The sequence below is a fragment of the Mus caroli genome, unplaced genomic scaffold, assembly GCF_978045245.1.
Source record: "Mus caroli unplaced genomic scaffold, Mus_caroli_1 scaffold_6, whole genome shotgun sequence".
Classification (NCBI taxonomy): Eukaryota; Metazoa; Chordata; class Mammalia; order Rodentia; family Muridae; genus Mus; species Mus caroli.
Window position 1 is genome coordinate 111841631 of NW_028227261.1, and position 24673 is coordinate 111866303.

General features: G+C 46.1%; 1 protein-coding gene across 3 annotated transcripts in view; it reads left to right on the plus strand.

Moving 5' to 3' along the window:
- Positions 1-8185: 8185 nt before the first annotated feature.
- Positions 8186-24673, plus strand: part of Rusc2 (RUN and SH3 domain containing 2) — a 46316-nt gene continuing 29828 nt past the window's right edge. Inside the window, exon 1 of one of the 3 annotated variants that reach the window (XM_085839380.1) lies at positions 8186-8408. The gene's annotated coding sequence lies outside the window, so the exon portion shown is untranslated. Of the gene's footprint in view, positions 8409-10118; positions 10616-24673 lie in introns of those variants that run through there. The other 2 variants (XM_021160197.3, XM_029475906.2) reach the window with 2 other exon arrangements.

A 24673-nucleotide genomic window follows, 5' to 3' on the forward strand; every position in this document is an offset into this window, starting at 1 on the left:
TGCGCAACTGTTTCTAAGACGTTTGTGGAGAAATAAACAAAGAAATAAATTGCTTATTTTGAAGACGTTTGTATGATCTGTTGGGGCCCTGGAGAGAACCACATAACTTGAGTGCCGTCATTATGAAGCATAATATAAGCACACCCTATGCCCCCCCCATCCCTCCCTCTCCTCTGTCATCCCCTCTCTACATTTCTGCCCCTAAAGTCAAGGTTGGCCTTAGCCCAACCACACATTTTAAGTACATAGCTCTATCCAGTTCACATACCTTCAATGTGTGTCCTGAGACTTCGACCCTAGGGTTTAAGTTTTCTGTGTATCTTTTTTTTTTGTTTGGGGGGGGGGTTCGAGTGTATCTTAAGTAAGCTCATGACTTCCCATACCGACAGAAGGACGATTCTCAGCTCTCTGGACCCCATCTCTCCTTAGATACTAGCAAATGGAACCTGAGGCCCTTTACTTAGTTACTTAGAATGTAAACTCAGCATGCCTAACTTAAACTGACCATCCCCCTGCAACCCTCCCAATGCCAGGACACCATCACTGTCACCCTGTCACCCAAGGCCCAGAGCAACTGCAGCCATCCTCTGCTTTTTCTTCTAGTCACTCAGTCCCCATCAGGGCGCAGAAGGACTTCATCCTTATCTCTAGGTTTCTGTTCCTTCCTGTTACAATGATATTATTATCTTTGCTCAGAATTATATCACCTCTTACCACCCACACAGGAACACACTCATGTATACACACACACATGTATACACACACACACACACACACAGCGCCTGTTTCTCTGATTCTTCTTCATCTAAAGCATCCACATTACTATTTCCAGATTCATCTTCCTGAAAGGAGGATTTGTTCGCGTGTATCCCCAGCTTAGCTCTCTACACAAGTTTAAATCTATACCCTGTTGGTGGTCTCTTCTAGCCTCGGCTTCAACCCCCCATCCGTCTGCCTTTGCCTATCCTGAAATTGCTGGCTTCCATATCATCAGGAACATAGTGTTCACATCCTCAAATGCTTTCCCACAACCTCTTTGTTTCCTAGTGAACTTAATACTTATCCTTACGAACTCGGACTCACTGCAACTAGAAATAATCTGTTAGCTTACCAGATGCCACTGAGTTGTCTATCACATGACATCACCCGACTATGGGACTCACAGGCTGGCCTAGAACTGACTGGCCTAGTCTGGCCTTAACTCATGATCTTCTTGCCTCCCGAGTGCTGGTATTATAAGCTTGTTCCCAGCCCAGCTTTAATGTTATTTTTTTTTCTTCAGGCACTTGCCCTAATTTCTTGGTATGATTAGTTTCTGTTTATGCCTCTGTCTGTGGCACTTATCAGAAGACTGTACGCATGGTTAGCTTCCTGTTAACTACACCTCTAACAGACGTCAGTTGGATGAATGGTGAATGGCAAGAATGACTAGAAGCTGCTGCCCTGCCTGTGTAGTTTTTAATGTGTGGATGCCTGTGGAGAAGTGTGCGTGAAGTGTGCTCCCCTGTGCGTGGAGGCTGAGGACAGCCACAGGCGTCGTCATTCTTAGTTCACCTCCTTTGCAACCTTTTATTGGCCTGATGCTCCCCAATTAAGCTGGGCTGACTAGCCCTTCGGCCCCAGGTTTCAGCGTTGTCTCCAATGCCCTGAGGCTGGCTTCCCAAGCAAGCACCGTCTCTTCTGCATGGGTTCTGGCGTGGAAGTCAGGTCTTCGTGTTTGTCAGGCAAGCACTTGACCAGACCTATTTCTGTTTGTTTGTTTATTTGAGGTAGGATCTCATTCTAGCCCAAGCTGACCTGGAATCTAATCTATATATAGCTCAGGACAGCTTTGAACTCACACGTCGAAGCTCTCACACGAGTGGGAGGAACCACCCCAAGCCCATCCTTGCTTTGTCTAACTGATAGTTACCTGCTCTGTTTGGGCCACCCGCTCTACCTTCGCTTGTCAACACAATCTCCTGTTCTTTGGGGTGACTCTCCGCTCTGTTAGAGAACAGTTTAAACCTTTGATTGCTTATAGAACCATTTTCATAATGGTTTGCCTCTCTGGCTTTTTTACCTAGGCCATGAATGATGTCCCAGGGGAAAGAGCCGCATGCTGGTTTTGTGGAGGCTTCTTTTATGGACCGTATGACTCTCACCATCCCACAGAAGCCAAACACTACATGTTTTCCATTGTTGACTTAGTCTAAGCTTGCTTCTTGCCTTTTCCTTGCAAGAATGAAACTCATCCTTCGGTAGGCTGTTTCTAGTCACTCTCTGGGGGCCTCAGAGCCTCTTCTTGTGGCACGTGACTACCCACGATCTCCCACAGAAGACATCTGTAAAAGTAGAGTTTGGACCAGTGTCATCCTCAGAGCTCCAAAGCGGTCAACACCCTCTCTTGGTACTTTATATGCATCTTGGCATGACTCTCCAAGCCTTAGTCTCTAAAGAGGAGCCGGACACTAAGTACCACATGCAGGAGCGTGTGTGCAGAACAAGTTCTCAGCTCATCACTGCCCTGCGTACTTTGAGGAAAGGGACAGAGATGTCAGATCTTTGGGAGGGAACAGTTAGTGGCTTTAAATTAGTCCTCAGCTCAGTCCACATCGAGAAGGATATGAGGAAATATTTGGGAAGAGTGTTGATACAATTGATAGATATGATTAGGAAACACAAAATATGAACACCCTATTTATCACTAGAAAGTCTTTTAGAAAGCAAGAAAAGATTAGCAATCTGCCCTGTGCCAGAGCAGGAAGTGTGACTGCTCTGTGCTCTCATGGATCTCCAGGGCAAAGCATTACCCAAAGACCATGCAGACCACATGACAAAGGACACACTGTAGTGGTGAGTTTAGCTAACTACTCTGTGCTCCCAATGGGTCACAAGTGTGCATGCACGCCAGTTAATTTTAATATGCTATGACTAGCTTAATGGCTGGGCATTTCTTTTTGTTGTTGTTTTTGTTTTGTTTTGTTTTTTTGAGACAGGGTTTCTCTGTGTAGCCCTTGCTGTCCTGGAACTCACTTTATAGACCAGGCTGGCCTCGAACTCAGAAATCCACCTGCCTCTGCCTCCCAAGTGGGGCATTTCTTTCTTTATTATTTTTTCTTTCTTTATTTATTTTTCCCCCCATTCTCACTCTGGCTCTGTTCGCTCTGGCCCAAAGATTTATTATTATATGTAAGTACGCTGTAGCTGTCTTCAGACACACCAGAAGAGGGCATCAGATCTCATTACAAATGGTTGTGAGCCGCCATGTGGTTGCTGGGAATTGAACTCAGGACCTCTGGAAGAGCTCTTAACCACTCTCCAGCCCCCATGGCTGGGCCCTGCTGTGCTCCTGAGGTAGCATCTTTCAGAATTATTATTTCACCTCTGCTACCCAAACACAATTAGGGACACTGGCGGGCCTTTAAGTCTGGTCTTTCTTCTTCCCTGTCATGGCGATCTCTCCTCCTCTCTCTAACCCAGACCCCTTGAGGAAAAGCTAAGTGAAGATATTTGCTGGAGTCTAAAAGCACTTTGTGACAGCATACATCAGGTAAGAATTTTCTTCTCCTCATCTCCCTACTGTCCTGCTCAGTCTCTGGAGAGATGAAGGTTGGCAAACTGGGAGAAGAGAAAAGTGGGTCAGCATAAGCATCCACTTAGCTCCACTGTGTCTTCCCACTGGACATGAGCACCTGCAATCCAGCAGAGCTCAGGAACAAGGCAAAGCATGCTTTGTAAATTTTAAAACTTAAAGGGCTGGCTAAGCGGTAAGAGCGCTTGCTGCTCTTGCAAAGGACCTGAGTTTGATTCCCAGTGCCCACATGGTGGCTCATGACATCTAACACCATTAGGCATGCACAGTAGCACAAGGACATACATATAAGTAAAACACTTATACGTCACAATAATAAAAGAAATAAATATAAAAATTAATCCAGGCTGTGTTGTACGCCCATAATAACAAGACTTAGGAAGCAGAGGCAGGAAGATGAGAAGTTAGAGGCCATTCTTAGCTGTATAATGAGTTCAAGAGCAATCTGAGGTATGTGCGGTGGACCCTCTATCTAAAAACCAAACAGATCTGTTTCATTAAATCACCTTAATTACTAAAATGGAAGCTAAAGTTACAAACATTGATTGCTATCTAAAAATAACTAGAAATTTCATGGAATTCAGAGTCAAATATATAGTCAGAGACGAATATCTTTTCAATTTTTTTGAGATGGCGTCTACCAGCATAGCCCAGGCTGTCCTAGAACTTGTGATCCTTCTGCCTCAGTTGCTCAAGTACTGGAATTATAGGCATATGGTCCCACATTTAGTCATTAAATGGTTTTATAGTTATCCCTCCCTTCACAATGTCTATTTTTTTGAAGATTGTAGTTACACAGACACACATTCTCTTATAGCTTGCTAATTAGACCTATAGATTCGTATGTAGACCATCCCACGGCCTTGTGGAAATCTCACTCTCCGTTCATCACGTTCACCCACATACGCAGCAAATGGGCATTGAGCACCATGATCCGGGTGCTGGCCGAGACGCCGCAGACACGGTGAAGGGAGAGACAGAAAGATTTCTGTCATCATAGAGCGTAGACAGCAACACATAAACATCATCCAGTGTCCAGGTTCTGCTGCTGACAATGCAATGCCACCAGATAAGGACATTCCATTTTTTTTTAAGCTTAGTTTGAAATAAACATAGGATCACATACAATGTAAAAAAGGCGGGGGGCGGGGGCTTCTTTTGCTTAACAGTTCCGGCCAAAGCCTGAAAGCCACATCTATTAATAGCCTGTCTGTTACTAGAAGCCGTAGCAGTACAAGCCAAGAGCCATGGAGTGTTCCAGTGACCTAGCCAAACTAACTTCCATAGGTGATCCATTCTTGAGATAAATTATTAACCCATTAATTATTAAAATCCATTTATGAGGACAGAGTCCTAACCGTACAGGTCTCTCTCTTAATACCTTGTCATAGGGAGTGATGAATCCGGGGGGAGGGGGACAAACCATTATTCCAAGTTTAGCAGATAGGTGCTACTCTGATTTTTTTCATTATTCTGTTGTATATGTTTTGCTGCATGTATGTCTGTGCATCACAAATGCACAGTGTCTGTGGAAGCCAGAGGAGGGTCCCCTAGAACTAGAGTTCTAGGCAGTTGTGAGCAGCCATGTGGGTGCTAGGAACAAATCCAGATTCTGTGGACGAGCAGTCAGTCCTCTTAACCACGGAGCCACCTCTCCAGCCCCACAACTGCCACCCTTAATAGTGGGAGGCTATGGAATGACAAACTACCACTTTATACTTAGTGGTCCAAGAAGGGTGTCCTGAGAAAGTGACAGGATCTGATGGAGGGTAAGGATGCTTGCCAAGCAAGTCTGGTGACTTGGTCCATTCAAACCCTGGAACCTTTATAAAGCTAGAAGGCAGAATGGACTCTGAAAGTTGTCTTTAACCATGTGCATGCCTATGCCATACACACACACACACACACACACACACACACACACACACACTCAGAGAGAGAGAGACAGAGAGAGAGAGACAGAGAGAGACAGAGACAGAGAGAGACAGAGAGAGACAGAGACAGAGAGAGACAGAGACAGAGAGACAGAAGAGAGAGAGAGACAGAAGAGAGAGTTTTTCAAATCTATGGAATCGGTGGTGAATGCTTTGAATCCTAGCACTCAGGAAGCAGAGACAGGCAGATTTCGTAAATTCAAGGCCAGCCTAACATAGCAAGTTCCAGGCCAGACAAGGCTACATAGTGAGACCTTGTCTCAAAAATAAATAATAAATAATAAATAAATAGCATGGAAAGACTTTCTGTGCAGCATAAATAGCTAGTGTAATAATCCTAACATAGTTGTTAACACAGCTATACATAACACAACAAAGGGCTGGGTAGTTAGACAGATGCGGTTGGAACAGTAGAGAGTTTTAAATCCCATTTGGAAAGATTTTGCTCAAGCTTCTCTCATAGAGAACAGGGTACAAAGGTGACATCAGGGAGACTACGAGGCGACTGAAGTGTTCCCTGTATGGTTCAGTAATGACATGAACTAAGGTCATCACAGTGGCGGGGACATTGATAGATAAAGGGCACATTTCAATTTCTGTAATTTTTATTTTATGTATATGGCTGTTTCGTCTACATGTCTGTGCGCCGTGCGCATGCCCGGTGCCCACGGAGGCAGGAGGCGTTGGGTCCGCAGGGGAGGAGAACAGGAACTACAGAGGCCTGGGCATGAGCTGCCTTGTTTGGTTGATGTTTCTGTGAGTTCTGCTCTTTTGCTGTTACTGTTTTTGTTTTGTTTTGTGGGATGTCGTTGTTGTTTGGGTTGTTTCCTTTTTTGGATGGGGAAGGAAGAGGAATGGATCTGAGAGAGATGTGGGGAGAGCGTCTGGAAAGAATGGAGGGAAAATTGTGGTCAAATGTAATGTATGAGAGAAGAATTTTAATGGAGGCCTCAATTCTTGAAACTACATAACCTCTTTTTTTTAATTCCTTTAAAATTTTTATGACTATGGGAGTTTTGCCTACATGTACATACGTATGTGCACCAAGTGCGTTCAGAAAGCCCTGGATTCAATTCTGAGCACCCACGTGGTGGCCCACAACCCGAGCATGGGGGGGGGGGGGAGTCTGACGCCCTTTTCTGACTTCTGCATGTCCAAGGTGCCTCCTCCTTTTGGAAGCGCTAACAACCCTCTCCACTTCACTCTCATGCAAAATCGTCACGACTTGACTTTGGGACAGGGATTTGTGGCACAGTTTTTAATCCAAGCACTGGAGAGGCAGGCAGGTCTCTGAAGCCAGCCTTGTCACTTACTGAGTTCCAGGCCGGTCAGAGCTACATAGTAAGATCTTGCCTCAGAAAACAGAAAGCAAGACAGCATTTCATTGTCTCTTCGTCCTTTACAGGTAAGCCTGGAGTCGTTATGGGAAGGTCTCCATCATCCATGCCAGCCCAGCGGTCCCTTCCAGGGATTCACCAGTTCTCACCCCTCAAAGCTGCCCCTCTGTCTTCCCACATATGCTGGCTCCTTCTACAGCTGTTTTTGCTTTTTGCTTGCTTGCTTTTTGAGGCAGGGTTATGTCTGTAGCCTCATCTGGCTGGAATCCACCACATAGAACAGGCTTACCGGTACATGTATTCTCTCTCTCCCTCTGTCTTCCTCCCTCTTCCCCCACCCCATTACTCAGATATAGGCCAGATTAAAAGTAAATAAAGGCAGGTTTATTAGGAGGCAGCTCTCAGGTGGGCTCACCGATCTCACGGTGGAGGTCCGTGAAGTCACACATCCAGGTTCAAGCAAGGGGGATTTTAAAGAGTTTAGGCGAGGAATGATGACGTGCCAGCTAGGAGCTGGGATGGTGTCCATACACGGTCAAAAACTGAGCCCCTGGGTGGGCACTCTGGGTAGGTTGCCGGAAACAGGGAGATGTGCTTACATATTAGCCCGGAGTTTTCTCTAAGTAGAAGGAGGGCGGGCTTGGGGGGAGGGGGTAGTAGTGCCCAGTTTATTTAGATGAGCAGAGGTGCCAGCCTAACACCCACCTCAAACTCACAGAGATCCGTCTGCCCCTGTGGAATTAAAGGCATGTGACACAGTGCCCAACAAACTTTTACCTCTCACTCATTCTTTAAAACTCATTTCCCATCACTTCTGTGACTGCGAGGCAGTGTGACTTTAACCTGCCTCTTTGGCTGGCCTATCAAGGCTGTGATTCCTAAAGGACAGGGTTGGGAGGCACTGGTAGCCTTCATTTTCCCAGCACCGCACTCGCTGCCCTCCTAGGCAGGAGTATGGGTGCCAGATTTCACCCTGACTGTGCATGGGGTATTGAAAATACCAACGCCCGAGAGCCATCCTGCCCACACCACACCCCAGTGGCTGAGTCCACTGGTCTCAAGGGAAGCCAGGCTTTCGCATTCTGTCCTTGTTCTTCTGGGGTTTTGTTTTCTTAACATTTTTTCCCCCAATTCTTCACGGTGTTCTCCTGGAATCCGCCTCGGGCGAAGCTGGGGGCCACACGCACCTGCTCCGGAGGCTCCCCTGGTCTGCGCACCCGGCTCCTCCAGCTCAAGCGCAGGGCGGCGCCGCGCTCCGCCCGCTGGCTCCTGGCAAAGCTGTGCGCGTGACTCGCGCTGTGCGCAGCGCCGCAGCCGGGGAGGTGGGCGCGCCCCCGGGCTTGGCGGGCCGAACCAACGCGCCTCGCGGAGGGGCCGCGCGAGGGCTGCCCAGAGCGGACCATCGGCACCACGCCTGCAGGGGGCGCCGGGCGTTACCAACGCGCGGAGCCGAGGGGAGCGGAGGGGAGAGCCGGCGTGGGCTGCCACGCGACCCCTGGAGGCGCCGAGAGGCGCGAGACAACGCTGCCCGCGCGGAGAGACGCGGCCGAGGCGAGAAGCAAGGTAGGCGCGCCTCTCCCGAGGCTACTGGGGCCCTGAACACCCACTGCCTCCACATTGCCAGGGGTCCCTCGGGACGGGGCCTCGGCCTGCCAACCCACCCTGCCCTTCGCCAGGCACCCTGCCTGCCCGTCCCGCCCTCGCGCCTCCCCTCTACACCCTCTGGTCCCTGGCTCTGCTGCAGACCCTGCTGTTCGGAGGTCTAAGGAACCCTCCAGAAACCCAGCACCAGCCAGCCCTTTAAGCACCATCCTAGGTCCACCCCCAACCGTCTCCTCAAACTGTCCCCCTTCCCCCGAGACGCCTGGACCGGCTCGTGCCAGCCATCGCTGAACCCACATCTGAGTCCTCACGGTGGGAGCACAGCTGCCTGTCATCTCGGGCAGTGACCTCAGTGGGTCCTCTGCGCCCTCCGTGCCTTTGGATCCCGGTCCCCAAGTTGGCCCTTGCCTAGCGCCAGCTTTATTCCCCTCTCATTCTCACCTACTTTTATCTAAAGGAAACCTTTACTTCGCCAGTGCCCTGTTACCACCCTCACCTGCCTCAAAGGACAAGGTGATCCAGTTGTCATAGACTAGCTGTGGATTCCCAAGGTGGCCCTGCAGATACCAAGAGGGCCATACACTCACTGCTCATTTTTGTTTCCCCAGCCCCCAGCACAGTACCCAGCACATAGTAGCACGAATTAAATACCTTATGGGCAGATGAATGAATGAATGAATGAATGAGTCCAATTCAGGGGCTGCAGGGCAGGATAGGTGTGCCTAATTACATAAAACTGGAAGGGGTGTCATTTGGAAGATTGGTTCAGTCTTTCGACCTAGGAATATACAAAATCCACTCATTCTTTCAGTTTCATTTGCATTAGGACTTCTATATACCTATTGTTTATGTTTTGTTTAATTTTTTTTTTGAAGGCAATCTTAAGGCTACAGAGATTCTTATTGGTTAGTTCCTTAGAGGTTACCCAGATAATCTTGAGCTTCGCCAGGGTTACAGCTCCTCTTCCGTGGAGACTAGATGCTCGCTCGCCCTGGGGACGAATTCTAGAGCCAGCCCTAGCCCTAAGGTCTGACTCTGTAGCCGGTGCTTCAGGCAGGCTGAAGAAGTGAAGGACTTTGGTTAGGATCGGGGTTCAGGGATCTATTTATGGTCCAAGCTTTAAGGAAAGTAGGCATTGTGGCTGGATGATGAAATAATGCTGGTAAACAGTAGCCATTCACAAGCTAGGAAGTAGTGCCTATCAGGATCGTAGCATCATGAGTTCCTTCCCGTCTCTATACCTAGCACCCCTTCCTGCTGCTTGGACACGTTAAGCTTGGTTCCTTGCTGTTTTCCTCCGGTTTTTATATGCTGTTGAACAGCACTTTTGTTGTGGTTTGGTTGTTTTGTTTTGTTTGACCGGATCTCACTTTGTAGCCCTGGCAAACCTTGAACTCAGAGGCATCTATCCACCTCTGCCTCCCAAGTGATGAGATTAAAGGTGTGGCCCACCACACCCAATTTGAGCATCACTGTTTGAAGGTAAGCCTGCCTTAGGGTATGTTTTTTCCTTGTCTGTGTCTGCTTTGATTCTCCAATCCTTTGACCAGTCTCTGTAAGATTAAACTTTGGATCGCAGAAACTGAGCAAGGGGAGGGACTCCTGAGCCAAATTAAGCAATATGACTTTTTACTTTCCTTTTGTGTAATCAGTATTTAAAAAAAACAAAATAACAGAACTTTCTACTTTTTCTGGCCTAGGCTAGTTGTAACCCCAGATCAGAACAGTCTAGATTATTGATTTTTCTCCTCAATCCCAAAATGTCAGAGCATTGCCAGATAAGATTGTTGCCCAGTTAAATTTGAATTTCTGTTAAACAACAGAGCCCTATCATTTTACTTGCTAAAACTGGCAACCGTAGTTCATGTGTCCTCTTATGTGTTCTCTTTTCCTCTCAGGGCTCGCTTGCAAATTTAGGACAACAACACCCCCCCCCCTTTTCTTCCTGTCTTTCTCTTACTCATGCACAATGACTGTGCATTCTGCAAAGAGTCACTTGACCAAGGAGGTCATGCAGTCCGTGCTAGGCTGAGGACAGGCTCTGGGAAACGCTCTGGGTGCTCGGGGTTAAGCTTACCCAGAAGGAACCCACGCCCACAGTGGTTTGCAATATTGTTCTTCTATCCAGTGAGTCCGTCTTACATGGGGAACACCTTTTAGATGGCCAGGTATTAACGATGCTCTAAGATGCTGGCTTCGGGGTAGAATGGTGGGTGGTGGATTCTAACAAGAATGTAACTGATAGCATATTCTCTGTTGTACCAAAATTACTCTCTTTTTCATTATGATAAAACTTTATATTGTTGTACAGCCATCTTCATCCATTCTTAGAACTTTCATCCTTTTACATTTTTATTTGTTTATTTATCTTTATGTGTATGGGTGTTTTGCCTGCTCATATATGCATGCAGGGAGCCCTAGTAGGCCAGAAGAGGGTGTCTCATCCCCCTGGGACTGGAGTTATAGATAATTGTGAGCCAGCCTGTGGGTGCTGGGAATCAAACCGAGGTCCTATGGAAGAGCAGCCAGTGCTCTTAATCACTAAGTCCTCTCTTTAACCCCCTCCCCTTTTTTTTCATCTCCTAAACTGACTCTGCACCAGTGAGACTAACTCCCCACTCCCCCACCTCTCATCTCCTGGGCTCAGCGTCCCACTTCTGGCTCTGGGCTTGACTACTGTGGATGCCACACATAAGTGGAATAATATTTATCCCTTTGAAACTAGATTCTTTTACCTAACATAATGCTTTCAGTTTTATCCATGTTATATTTCATATCAGAATTTCCTCAGACTGAATAACCTTGTGTGTATGTGTGTGTGCGCAAACATGTGTACGTGCTGCATTCCGTTTGTCTATCTGTTGACAACGTGGGTTGCTTTCAGCATTTCTCTGTTATGAACCATGTTGGGAATGAATATGAATGTGCAGATGAGTTTGAGATTCTTAGGTTTTGTGTTGTATACTAAGAAAGGAGTTGCTGGGCTATATGATAAGTTTGTGAGTTTATTTTTTACATAGTTTCTCAGACACTGTACAGGTTCGCACTCCCCTCAGTGTGTAGGGGTCCACTTTGTCCATATCCTTGCTGACACTTGTGACCCTATAGGTTTAAAGTAGCTGTCCTTCTGAGTATAATGTCACTATCGGTTTTGTTTGTTTTGTTATTCTGTCTTACAATGCCAGGGATCAAATTCAAAGCCTCAGGAACTCAAGTGAAGTGTTCTCCCATTAAACTCAGGCACAGCCCTTTGTCCCATACTGACACAGGCCTACTGGGATTGCCCTTGGCCTCAGGGTGTAGTGGGAGCAGACCTTGAGCTAGTGATCCCCCTGCCTCAGCTTCTCCCCGTGGCTGCCGTTGCTTTATTACATTTTCACACATCCACTACTGTAAGTTGTCCGCCTTCTCCCCTTCCCCCCAGGCTCCCTCTGTGAGGATTTGTTTGCACTCCACCGAGGCTGACCTGTGGGACCTGGTTTTGTACCTTTACTGGCTGTAGCTCTTCTTTAGAAAAATGTCTACTCAAGTCCGGGCCCATTTTATACTGGGTGGGTTTCTGTGGCTGAGTTACATGAGTTCTTTACATATTTAACATTAACCTGCCAATCAGATAAGTGCCTTGCTCCCATTCCCTGTGCTGGCTTTTCTTCCTTGATGGTTTATTTCTTGTTTCTTTTAGACAAGGTCTGTTTAGCCCAGGCTGGCTTTGGACTCAGTGTACAGGCCTTTTATTTCTTTGACTAAGTTTATTCCTAAGTATTTTTTTCTTTTTGATGTTACTATATATGGAATCATTTTCTTAATTTCCATTTTGGGTTTTCATGGTTAGTGTGTAGAAACACAGCTGATTTCTCCCTCCCTGTTAATCTTGTGTCCTGCAACCTTACAGAATTTGTTTTAACTGCTTTTTGTGGGATTTTGGGGGCTAGAAAGCTAGATAGCGGGATCATTTCATCTGGGGATAAAGATAATTTTACTTATTCTTTAATTTGGATGTCATCTACTTATTTATTCATTGGCCTCACTTCTCAGGCTAGGCCTCCTGATAACTGATTAATAGAGTTGGCAAAGTAAAATGTAGTTAGTCCTAACACCCAGTCCTTGTAGATTTGATGATTTGGTATCTCAGTCCTCAGTTGACACCTAGAAAAAAAGCCTGGACCATTAACTAGCAGTAGAGAATTGTGGGGCTGGAGAAGTGGCCCAGCTGTTAAGAGGACTTGGTGCCCTGTTGGAGGACCAGAATTCAGTTCCCAGCATCCATCAGACACCCATCAAACACCTTACAACTGCCTGTCGCTCCAGCTGCAGGAGGTCTGATGCTCTATTCTTGTCCTTAGCAAACACCTGCACATACGTGTGCATATACACACAGACACACTTACAGTCATGTAATTTTTTCTGTTTGTTTGTTTTTTGAGACAGGGTTTCTCTTTATAGTCCTGGCTGTCCTGGAACTCACTTTGTAGACCAGGCTGGCCTCGAACTCAGAAATCCTCCTGCCTCTGCCTCCCAAATGCTGGGATTAAAGGTATGCACCACCATGCCCGGTTAGTCATGTAATTTTTTTAATCTTTAAAAAACAGAATTGTTGCCTGAAACTCTGTCTCAAAAAACAAACAAACAAACAACCCCCCAAAAAAACAGAATTGTCAAAAAAAAAGTTACATTATAACCTATGTAGTCTAAATAGAACAAAAATAAGTAATATATTTTAGAAGGATTTATATCCCAACAGCTAAGGCCTTTTGTTTTCATATATATATATATATATATATATATATATATATTTTTTTTTTTTAAGATTTATTTATTTTTATTTTATGTGCATGAATGTCTTGCCTACATGTACACATGTATGCCTGGTGCCCCTTGGAAGCTAAAAGAAGTTACAAGTTATAAGAGTTATATGTTGACGTGTTGGTGCTGGGAACTGGGCACCTGTAGGTATGGCGCATGCTCTCAACCATGGAAATGAGAGAGGGTGCGGGGGAGAGTGATGGGTTTACCTCATGTAAATGTGTGTGTGAAATTGTCAATGACTGGTCCGACCCTCTGCCCTCTTGCTATGTAGAGCTAAACCAAAAAGCTTCAGCTGGAGTCTTATGCGTAGGATGGCCGAGTATGTTCCAAGGGTCCTAGAATGTTTGTTGCTATTAGTTTTGAGCCGCAGTCCACTATGTAGCATGGGCTAGATTTTCTTGCCTCAGCCGCCCAAATTGCTAGGTATACAGCAAGTACCAGGCTCTGGAAAGCTGTTTCTCCCACTGAGTAATGGTCCCAACTAGCCCGAAGAGGCGTGGTTGGGTTGGGAGCCTGCAGCCTGTGAGTGAGCCCCACAGCCGTGCAGCAGTGGTTTGAGAGAAACATTACCAAATACTTAGTGCATATGTCTTAGGGTTTCACTGCTGTGAACAGACACCATGACCAAGGCATGTCTTATAAGGATAGCATTTAATTGGAGTTAGCTTACAGGTTCAGAGGGTCAGTCTAGTATCTTCAAGGTGGGAGCATGGCAGCATCCAGGCAGACATGTTTCAGGCAGAGCTGAGACTTCTACATCTTCATCTGAAGGCTGTTAGTGGAAGTCTGTCTTCCAGGAAACTAGGGTAAGGGTCTTAAGCCCACAGGCACAGCGACACACCTATTCCAACAAGGCCACACCTCCTAATAGTGCCAGCCCCCGGGTAAGCAGATACAAACCTCACAGCATACATACAGTCCTTAATTCCTAGGAAGCTCTTGGTCTGAAATCAGTGAGCTGCACAGAGCTGGCTGTTTCTCCTTTTTACTCTAAGGCCTAAACTCATTTGTCAACTTGTTTTATTTAGGCCAGAGTTAAAAAAATGTTTTTCTAGTCATACTTTCTTGTTTTCAGTATGACAACTTTGAGGTTTGGAATAAATATATATACCGTTTAAATATATGTATGCATGTAGATTCTAAGAACTAGAGGGCTCTCTTGATTAGAGATGTCTTCCTCTAGTTTTACCTAGACATATGCTCTCAAATTTTAAAATGAGGAAAAAAAAATGCCACCTGCATCACTCCTGAAATTGCTGTTGGGGGGTGCAGCATAAGGCCCGGGTGCTTACATACCTAAAACTATGCCTAGGAAAGGGAGCCCCAGAGAGGGCTCGGCAGGGAAGAGCGCTGGCTGCTCTTCCAGAGAGCGTGGACTTGGTTCCTAATACCCATGTTGTGGTTAACAGCCATTTGAACTCTAGTTCCAGGGGGTCTGAAGCTTTCCTCCAGCCTCTGCTGGCCTTGCATGCACTTGGTGCATAGACGTAAAAACACCCATATAAATAAAAAATAAAGCTTGTTTTGTTTTGTTTTTCGAGACAAGGTTTCTCTGTGCACACACCCCCCGCCCAGCTGTCCTGGAATTCACTCTGTAGCCTAGGCTAGCCTCAAACTCTCAGAGTGCTGGGACTAAAGACATGAACCATCACTGCCCGTCTTAAAACAATTTTTTAAATATTTATTATATATATATATGAGTACACCATTGTTCTCTTCAGACACACCAAAAGAGGGCATCAGATTCTATTACAGATGGTTGTGAGCCACCATGTGGTTGCTGGAAATTGAACTCAGGACCTCTGGAAGAGCAGTCAGTGCTCTTAACCACTGAGCCATCTCTCCAACCCAAAACAAATCTTGTTTTTAATGATTCATAGGTGGGGCACTGCCTGGCTTAAAATAATTTAAAAAACAAAATCCCTAGGAAGGGCAGATGATGTGGGTTCATGGGCTACTCTGGGAAGTGCTGCTATTCCAGCTGTAATCTCAGCTCCTTACCCTGTAGATCTCACCTGATCAGTGTAAGGGGTTTTCTTGTTTGGTTTTACTGTTATTGTTTTGTTTTGACACATGGTCTCACTATGTAGTCCTAGCTGACCTGGAACTCACTATGTAGACCAGGCTGGCCCTGAACTTACAGAGATCCAACTCTCCTTCCTCCCAAGCACTGGGATCAAAGGCATGTGTCACCACACCCAGCTAAAACAAAAATCTAAGAGAAGCTATATGGAGTGGGGAGGTGGCTGCTCTCATGGAAGACCTAGGTTCAGTTCCCAGTACCTAAGTACCATCTCACAACCACCTGTAACCTCCATCTGCAGGGGATCCGACACCCTCTTCCGACCTCCTGGTACCATGGAGAGGTGCTCATACATACATGGTGCAATGCATGCATATATACATGGTGCAATGCAAACATACATACTTGGTACTATGCATACATACATGGTACAATGCATACATTCATACATGGTGCAATGCCTGCATACATACTTGGTACCATGCATATATGCATGGTGCAGTGCATACATACATACATACATGGTACAATGCATACATTCATACATGGTGTAATGCCTGCATACATACTTGGTACCATGCATACATACATGATGCAATGCATACATTCATACATGGTACACATGCAGACATACATAAATGGTGTACATGCATACATATATACATGGTGCAATGCATACATACATAGTGTACATATATACATGCAGGCAAACTGTTCATACACATAAAATAATTTTTTTTTAATTTTTGAGGCACAGTCTCACTATTTAGCCATAGGTGGTTTGAAACTCATATGTAGACCAGGCTAGTCTTGAATTTACAGAGACTATGTGCCTCTTCCTCCCAAGTGCTGGGATTAAAGGTGTGTTCTGCCTGGCCATAATGGCAGAAATGGAGTCTCTGAACCCAAGGGCTCTCAAAAACTTACACTCTTACAGTTTTTGAAATTCTAAATTTATTAAAAATGATTGAGGGGCTAGAAAGACGGCCCAGTGGTTAGGGGCACTGGCTGCTCATGCAGTGGACCCAAGACCAACTTCCAGCACCCACGGGGTTGTTCACAACTATCTATAACTCCAATTCCACAGACTCTGACGCTCCCTCTGGCCTCTGTGAATACCAGGCATGCGCATGGTGCACAGACATACATGCAGGGAAAACACAAGATAACAATCTTTTAAATGTTTAAATGGTTGAAGTTCAAGCCTGGATTATAGTTATTGAGAGATGTTTTAAATATTCACATTAACAAATACTTTTCATGCAAAAATTCCTGGAATGTTTGTGAAGGTCCCGAGACCAGAAAATGACTGGTATTTCAGAAGAGATAACACTGGTGTGGCTGAAAGTATCCCTCATGTTTGCTAACCTGGAGTTCCCTGAGATTCTGGGACAAAAAGAATCAGAGAGGTAACAGGAAATGAGACCAGACAGTCAAGGATTCAAGAGTTTACGGAAGCCTGGGGATAGCACGTGTCACCAGCACTTAGGAGGCTGAGACTGGAGGGTCATGTGTTCAAAACCAGCCTGGACTGTAAAGGACATTTGAGGTCAGTCCTGCCTCTAGGACCAGATTCTCTCTCAAAGAAGCGGGAGGGGAGAGTAAGCATCAAATGGAAAATGAGATACAGAGAAACCTCGTGAGTAGCCGGCTGGTGCCACCTGCTAAAGGTACTATATAGCATCATGGGTCAGTGCGCATGACCATTTGGCTTCGGTGGATTTAGTTTAATAAACAGTAAGCTTAGTTATGAAGTCACGTAACAGTTTCTAATGAGCAGCAGTCCCCAGCTACTGCCTGCTGCCATCCCTGCCCTCCAGTGACACTGCTGTTCTGTATTTGTCACTGTTTTGTTTCTGACAGGGCCTCACTATGGAATCCTGGCTGGCCTGAATTTGTTATGTAAACCAAGCTTGTCTCAAAGTCATGAACATCCTGCCTCTGCCTCCCAAGTGCTAGGATTGCAGGCATCTGCCACAGCACCAAAGAGACCCTCTGTCTGCTCTGATCCAATCATATCTCCTGTCCTCTGATTGTTCCTGCCAAGATCACCAGTGGACTCCAGGTCGTGTGCTACCTACCGTGCCAGAGAGTAACTCCTGCTGACAGCTCCCCTCACTGTTTCCCTAGCTGTGTCCCCATTTTCGAGTAATTCATTTCTCTGTTCCTTCTTTTATTTATTCATTGTGTAGCCCAGGCCACAGCAGTTTCTCTGCTTCCTTCTGAGCACTGAGATTTCAGCACAGACCACCATGCCTGGCTTACAGTCTCAGTATGGGGTTGGGGGTGGGGTCTGATTCTGAGCAGGACCTGTAGCCCAGGTTGACTTAGAATTCACTGTTTACCATGTATCAGATATCTCTCTACGATATCTTTTAACTTCCTAGCCTGGAAAGCAAAACCTAAGCATTTATAACCTACCTTCTTCACAAGTCCCAATTAAATTATCATCTTGCACTTACTGTGAGACTTGGTGGTCTGTGAACACTCGTTATCACTGTGTACTTTGCTGTGTAATTTTCAGTACTTTCTGTCTCTCTCTTTTTTTTCCCCCTTAATTTTCTATATGACTTGTTCCTGAGTCCCCTGAATTCTTTGGCAGAACCGTGAAGACACCTTACAGTGTCATTTTCTAAATGGTCGAGCAGGTTTCTTCCCCCTCGGCCCACAGTCTCGCCACGTCCGTCGCAGCCTTTCCCTGTGTAAATTCCTTCCAGGCCACAGCCTAGCCGTCCTCCGCTCCAGGCTTCCCTCGTGCTCCCTCTGGGCCAGGCCCTGTGCCTTCTCCTTTGCTGTAGTTTATATTTGTGTGTGATTGGCATTCACCCTCCTCCACAGCCGTGGCTCTCAGCCTCCCTGGTGCTGTGAGCTTTAATACAGTTCCTCGTGCTGTGGTGAACCCCCCCCCCCCCAGCCACACATTATTTTCATTGCTACTTCATAACTGTAATTTTGCTACTGATATGAATCATAATGTAAATGTCTGTGTTTCCCAATGGTCTTAGGCGACCCCTCTGAAAGAGTCATTCGACTCCAAGGGGGTCTCAACCCACAGGCTGCGGACCACTGCTCTATATGACTATAAACTTTTATCTTTTGCAAGAATTGTTGAGCCTTGAGGGAGTCCTCCTCTTCCTTTTCTTCTTCTTCCTCTTCTTCTTCCTCCTCCACCTTCTTCTGAGACAGGCCTCTCTATGTAGCCCTAGCTAACCCAGAGCTTAGACCAGACTAGCCTCAACCTTGCAGAGCTCCGCCTGCCTCTGCCTTGTGAGTGCTGAGGTTAAAGGCGTGTGCCACCACCCCAGCAAGAGCTTTCTAAAGCAGTGCTGTGGAGATGATATTGAGGGTTGTGTGCTGTTCTGTGTGGAAATAACAGATGTTTCGAGAGAAGCTTGGGCCCTCCCCCACGGGCTCATGTGGAGGACTCACTGTGTTCCGTTGACAGTGGGCAATTCAGGTGGTTATGTACCTAGCTGTGTTTATTGGATGGGGAGCTCTTGATCTGCAGATAGAGTCAAATTCACTGCACCTTTCTTTCTCTGTGTTCTCTTGGGACATTTCCCATGAGAGAGTCACTTCACAGTTTACAGAGGAACAAAGAACAGAGTTGTGCAGAAAGGTCAAAGAGTGTGACACAGTCACCTCCTGAGCAGAAAACAGTGGCCGTGATCAGGACATGGCCCCCTGCTCTAAATTAGTATCAAAAGGCAGCAGGGGCAGGAGTTTGGATTCGAGCAAAGGAGATTCCCCATCTATATTTATGATACTTGTCATTTACAGAGCCCTCACTAAATACCAGCCACTGTCTTTGCCGTCATCTACCTTTCCTCTGACTCTTCCTTCCACCTGTAAGAAAGGTGTTGGTATCTCCATTATAAAAGCCAGATAGATACATGGCTTGGTGCTTAAGAGCACTTGCTACTCTTAAGGAGGACCTGGGTTTGTTCCCTGCACCCACGTGGTGGCTCACAATCATCTGTAACTTCAGTTACAGGGCATCTGATGCCCCTCTTCTGGCCTCCAGTGGTACTAGGCACACGTGTAGGTAAAACACCCATATACATTAAAAACTTATAAATAAATCTCCAATTTTAAATGATTTGACACTGAGACTGACCATATCCCTGGCCTAGTGTGATGGGATTTGTCCTTTATAGAATCGAAAGCAGACATGGTGGTACACAGCTGTAGTTGCAGCTGCGCAGGAGGCAGAGGCAGGAGGATCACAGTTTCTGTTCAGCTTCATCTATATAGCCACAACCTGTCTTAAGAAAAAGGAAAAACAGCCAGATCTGGTGGCGCACGCCTTTAATCCCAGCTCTTGGGAGGCAGAGGCAGGCGGATTTCTGAGTTCGAGGCCAGCCTGGTCTACAAAGTGAGTTCCAGGACAGCCAGGACTATACAGAGAAACCCTGTCTCAAAAAAAAAAAAAAAAAAAAAACCAAACCAAAACAAACAAACAAAAAAGGATGAGCAGGGCTGGAGAGATGGCTCAGTGGTTAAGAGCACTGACTGCTCTTCCAGAGGTCCTGAGTTCAGTTCCCAGCAGCCACATGGTGGCTCACAACCATCTGTAATAGGATCCCATGCCCTCTTCTGGTGTGTCTGAAGACCGAGACAGTGTGCTCACATACATAAAATAAATAATTCTTTAAAAAAAAAATGTTGGGGCTGGGGAGACAGCTCCATGCTCAGGAACACTGGCTACTTTTGGGGAGGACCCAGGTTCAATTCCCAGCACCCACATGGCAGCTCATAGCTGTCTATAACTCTAGTTCCAGGGCTTCCAACACCCTCACACAGGCATACATGCAGGCAAAATGCCAATGCACAGAAAAGAAAATTTGAGAGAGAGAGAGAGAGAGAGAGAGACAGAGAGAGAGACAGAGAGAGACAGAGAGAGACAGAGAGGTTAGCTGGAGCTGGTGAGATGGCTCAGTAGGTAAAGGCTTTTGCTGCCAAGCCTGAGTTGTCAGTTGCCAGGAACTGAACTCCCTGGAACCCACTTGTTGGAAGGAGAGATTTAACTCCCGAAAGTTGTCCTCTGACCTCCATAAGCAACCCATGACATACCCTTATACCCTGCCCCCAAATAAATGTATTTTTAAAAATATGCTAGTTAGCTGCTGGAAAAAACTGAGTGTGTGTGTGTGCACGTGTGTTTGTGTGTACACTGTACACCCATACCCACTGTGCATGCACGCATGTTCATGTGTACCTAGGTGCACATGTATGTGCAGTTAGACATATGTGTATATCTGTGTGTGAGACAGAATGACCTAAAGAGTTGTTTCTCCTCAGAGAGATGTGGTCTCTCACCAGCCTGGAACTTGCCAGTTAGGCTAAGCTCTGTGTTTCCGCCTCCCCATCCCAGGATCACAAATGCACACTAGCCTGGGTGGCTTTTTATGTGGGTTTAGTCAAAGTCACATTCTCATAGTTGTTCAGCAAGCACGTTAGGGACAGAAATATTATCACCACAGCTCCAGAACTATCATATATATGAATCTGTGTGTCTACATATACGTGTGTGTATACCTACATATTAAAGATTTATTTATGTTAACTGTATTGTATGAGTGCTTGGTTGCATCACGTACATGGCATGGTGCCAATGGAAGCCCTAAGAAGACATCAAATAATCCCCTGGAACTGGAGATGTGGATGGTTGTGAGCTGCCATGTCGGTGCTAGGAACACCCCCAGGTCCTCCATAGCAAGCGATCTAACCACTGAGCAACCTCACCAGCCCACTTTATATTTGTGCATGTTCATTACTGAGAATTGAACCCAGAAATGTATACAGGCCAGGCAGGACCTCTCTGAATTCATTCCCAGTGACTCCTAAGATTTAACTGTTTGGAATGCTGCCATCCCCAAGGCCTAAATGATAATTTGCATATTCATGTTTCAGTAGCCATGCCTGAAACGGGAAGGATGGCTGTGTACCTGCTGGGTCCCAGTTGCTGTGCTGCTGGGCTGGGCTGCTGGATCCCCAAGATCCCGCCTCTTTTGGAGTGGGTACTGAAGGCCTGACACCAGTGGACTTTGTTTTGGCAAAGGGGCTTGTTGTGAGGTTTGTCTGTAAGCGGGTTATGCAATATTCCGTCCCCACACGAGCCTGGTGGGGCTGCGGTTGGCAGTGGGGGTGCAGAGTCATGTCCCCCATGCCAGAACCTCCCTACCTCTAGAGACCGTCCTAGTATAGGTTAGCCCAGCCCTTCCTTGAAATTCTAAACAGTCTGAAGAGTCCTCCAGATGGAATTGGAATAGTTCCCAGCGAGGACAGCGGCCTTATGTAACTTTACAGACTGCCCTCTTCCCCTCGCTGCCCTTTTAAGGAAAAAGAAAACAAAATGTTCCTCGACCAGTGCTGGACTTTCTGACACGCAGCCTGCATTCCTTCCTCACTACTCAGCAGCCTGCGTGAACAGCTAACGGCAGAAGTGAAGACTGTGAGGTTAAAGGGAGGGAGCGGGCGGAAGGAGGAAGGGACGTGGAAGCTGGAGGCTGTTCTGGGTCTCACGCTGCAGCTCCAGGCCCGGCCGTGGAAGTGGTCCCTGGGATACTTCCGCACATCCCAGAAGTCAGCTGGCCTTTCCGCTCCAGCATTCCCACACCCCAGCAAGGAGAACGGGAATCGGACTGTACAAGGTCTGCACTTGTGATAGCTGCAGTCCAGTCTGGAGAAAGACATCTTCCAGTTGAGAGAGAGAGATCTAGCCTGACGTGTACAAGGTCAGGACACATTCTAAGCACACCTTGTGTCAGGCTTTAGGCTAGGTTAGGTGGCTACAGAGATGACGATGCATGCAACCAAAGAGGAAGGAAAACAGTGCAGAGCATCGTTAAGATGGGTTATAGCCTTTAGGGTTATATGTATGCTCATGGCTTTATTTCTCTTGTAAGGAGGACCACCGGGGTTGCATTCATCTGTGAACTATCCTATCATGTGCTAATCAAGGATTCGCAAAGCTATAGGAAAATTTGAAAGACGTGTAGGTGTCATCTAGACAACTCCAGAGCAGGTTCTAGATAGCACAGAGGTGGTAGAAGCCACAGGGCAGAGGGTGAGGCTGAAGAGATTGTGAATGGCCAAGTATACCTTGAGAAGTTTGGGTTTTATAAAAACCTAAATGAACGTAATTGTACAATTTACAAGGCACAGTATGGTACTTCTCTGTATTTACATGCTGTAAAATGGTCAGGTCACAGTAACCGGCATCCCCGTCACCTTAAACATTTGCCAAAGTCCTCTCTGATCGTCATTTTGAAGTATCCAGTCAGTTACTCTTAAAAGTTTTTAAGCAAGAGAGTAATGTGACAGATGTCATTTTAAAAGGATGACTCAAGGTTTCAGGTCAGACGTTGTAAAGATTCAGACAAGCGATAATTATAGGTTACTCTTCGTGGCAATAAAAATGGAGAGCTGGAGGACAGGATCAGAAAGACTTGAGTCTTGAGATGTAGCTGGACATCTAAAGTAGAATATATATTAGTAACAGAAACCCAAACTGGGCGACTTTGGCACAGCAGCTGCAAAACTCCAGTCCTGGCCGGGGAGGCCTTCCATAGCCACTCACCATCCCCAGCAGGGTTCTGTGCTGCTCCCCCGGGCCATCTTTATGGCCCTAGATGGTTGCTGTGCTCATCACACCTGCCCTTGTAGCACAGGGAAGAGAGGAAGGATGCATCCTATCCATTACGCAGAGACTGCCCCAGGCTGCATACTTCCTCCGCAAGCATGCTCAGGGCTGCAAGGGAAGTGGGAGCGCAGAATTTAACCTGGACAACCTCGTACTCAGCCCGAGAAAGAGTAAGGACAAATATTTGATTGACAGCTAGCAGTCTGGGCTTTGGGAAGGTAGGAGATTAATTCAGTTCAGCCCAAAGTATCTACAAAATAGAGAGGTGACACCAAGCTCTTGAAGAGACTTCTTTAGCCACGAGGCAAAGGTGAATATATTTACATTTTGTTTTAGTCTTCTGAAATATGAGTTCAAATAAGCCACCAGGCTGAATGAGAATATAACTGTATCGATTTGAGGTCAGTCACTACTATAGGAAACTGCCATGCTGGTGATTTTTAATATCTTGTCGTTTATTAATAGTCATATTATTGCGAAGGGCAAACCAATAGATTGCTGCCATTTTACAACAAAAATATAAACAAGTCTCGAGGCATTTACTTAGTGTTCCTGTCCTCCAAGAATTTGAGCAATGTGAGGACTGGCCAGAGTGAGTCAGACCAGAGCTCCCAGCCCAGCTCTGTGGTTGTGAATAAACTTAATCCCAGACAGTGTGGGTTTCCCCAGCTGTAAAGTAGGGCTAGAATATCTACTCTGCATAGCTAGTTATTGTGACCATTAGAAATGTGCTTATGACCAACAGCTAGCACTGTGGGTCGCATATCTAGTAAGTCACCAGTAACACTATGAGGATTAACTATAGAGCTGTCAGCCATTTCTTTCTTTGCAGTATGCAGTACCTGGGGATATAAAATTCCAAAGATTCATAACCACTTCCACATCTCAATAGCACATCTCAATAGCAGTTTGGTTCCTATTTACAGTGTCTGGAACTATTTATGATAGCTCTTACATTCAGGCAGTCCCGTCTCTGCTCAGAGAGACCTGAGCCCTACCCTTGGATTTTTCATCCATATTTGCTGTATGCAACCCCTCTTCCTGTCCTGACCCCATAGCATCCAGGGAAGTCAGAGGGAAGGAGGTCCCCGAGAACTTGAAAACTGGGAGTGGAGGGAAAGGCCCTGCGGGAGCACAGAGTGGGTTACTAAGCAGAATTAGAGAGATGGTCCAGGCTCCTTCTGCACTCTAGAGTGTTAACGCAGTAACATCTGCTGTCAGCCACGTGCGAAGAAGAAGGAAAGTTTCTTGGCACACCCAGCACAGGCAGAATTCCTAGATACCCACCTTACATAAAGAGATCTTTAGGATTTAAAATAACATACATACATAATACGTACGTACGTACATCCATCCATCCTTACATATGTTTATAACTTATGTATGTTCATACGTACATGCATACTCACTCTAGATATGGGGTCAGCAAATTATACTCCAAGCCATGGTGGTTTTGCTATGCTTTTACTGGGAGTAATTTTTACTTTTTTGTTTGTTTGTTTGGTTGGTTTTGTCAAGACAGGGTTTCTTTGTGTAATCCTGGCTGGCCTGCTCTGTAGACCAGAATGGCCTCTAACTCACAGAGATCCATTTGCCGCTGCCCCTGCCTCCCAAGTACTGGTATTAAAGGCATGGTGATTTTACGTTTTTAGAGGGTTGTGCATTTCAAAATTTCTGACAGTAAAATTCAAATGTTCTTACTACAAATAAAGATTAAGTATTTGGGGTGATATTAATTTATCTGATCTACTT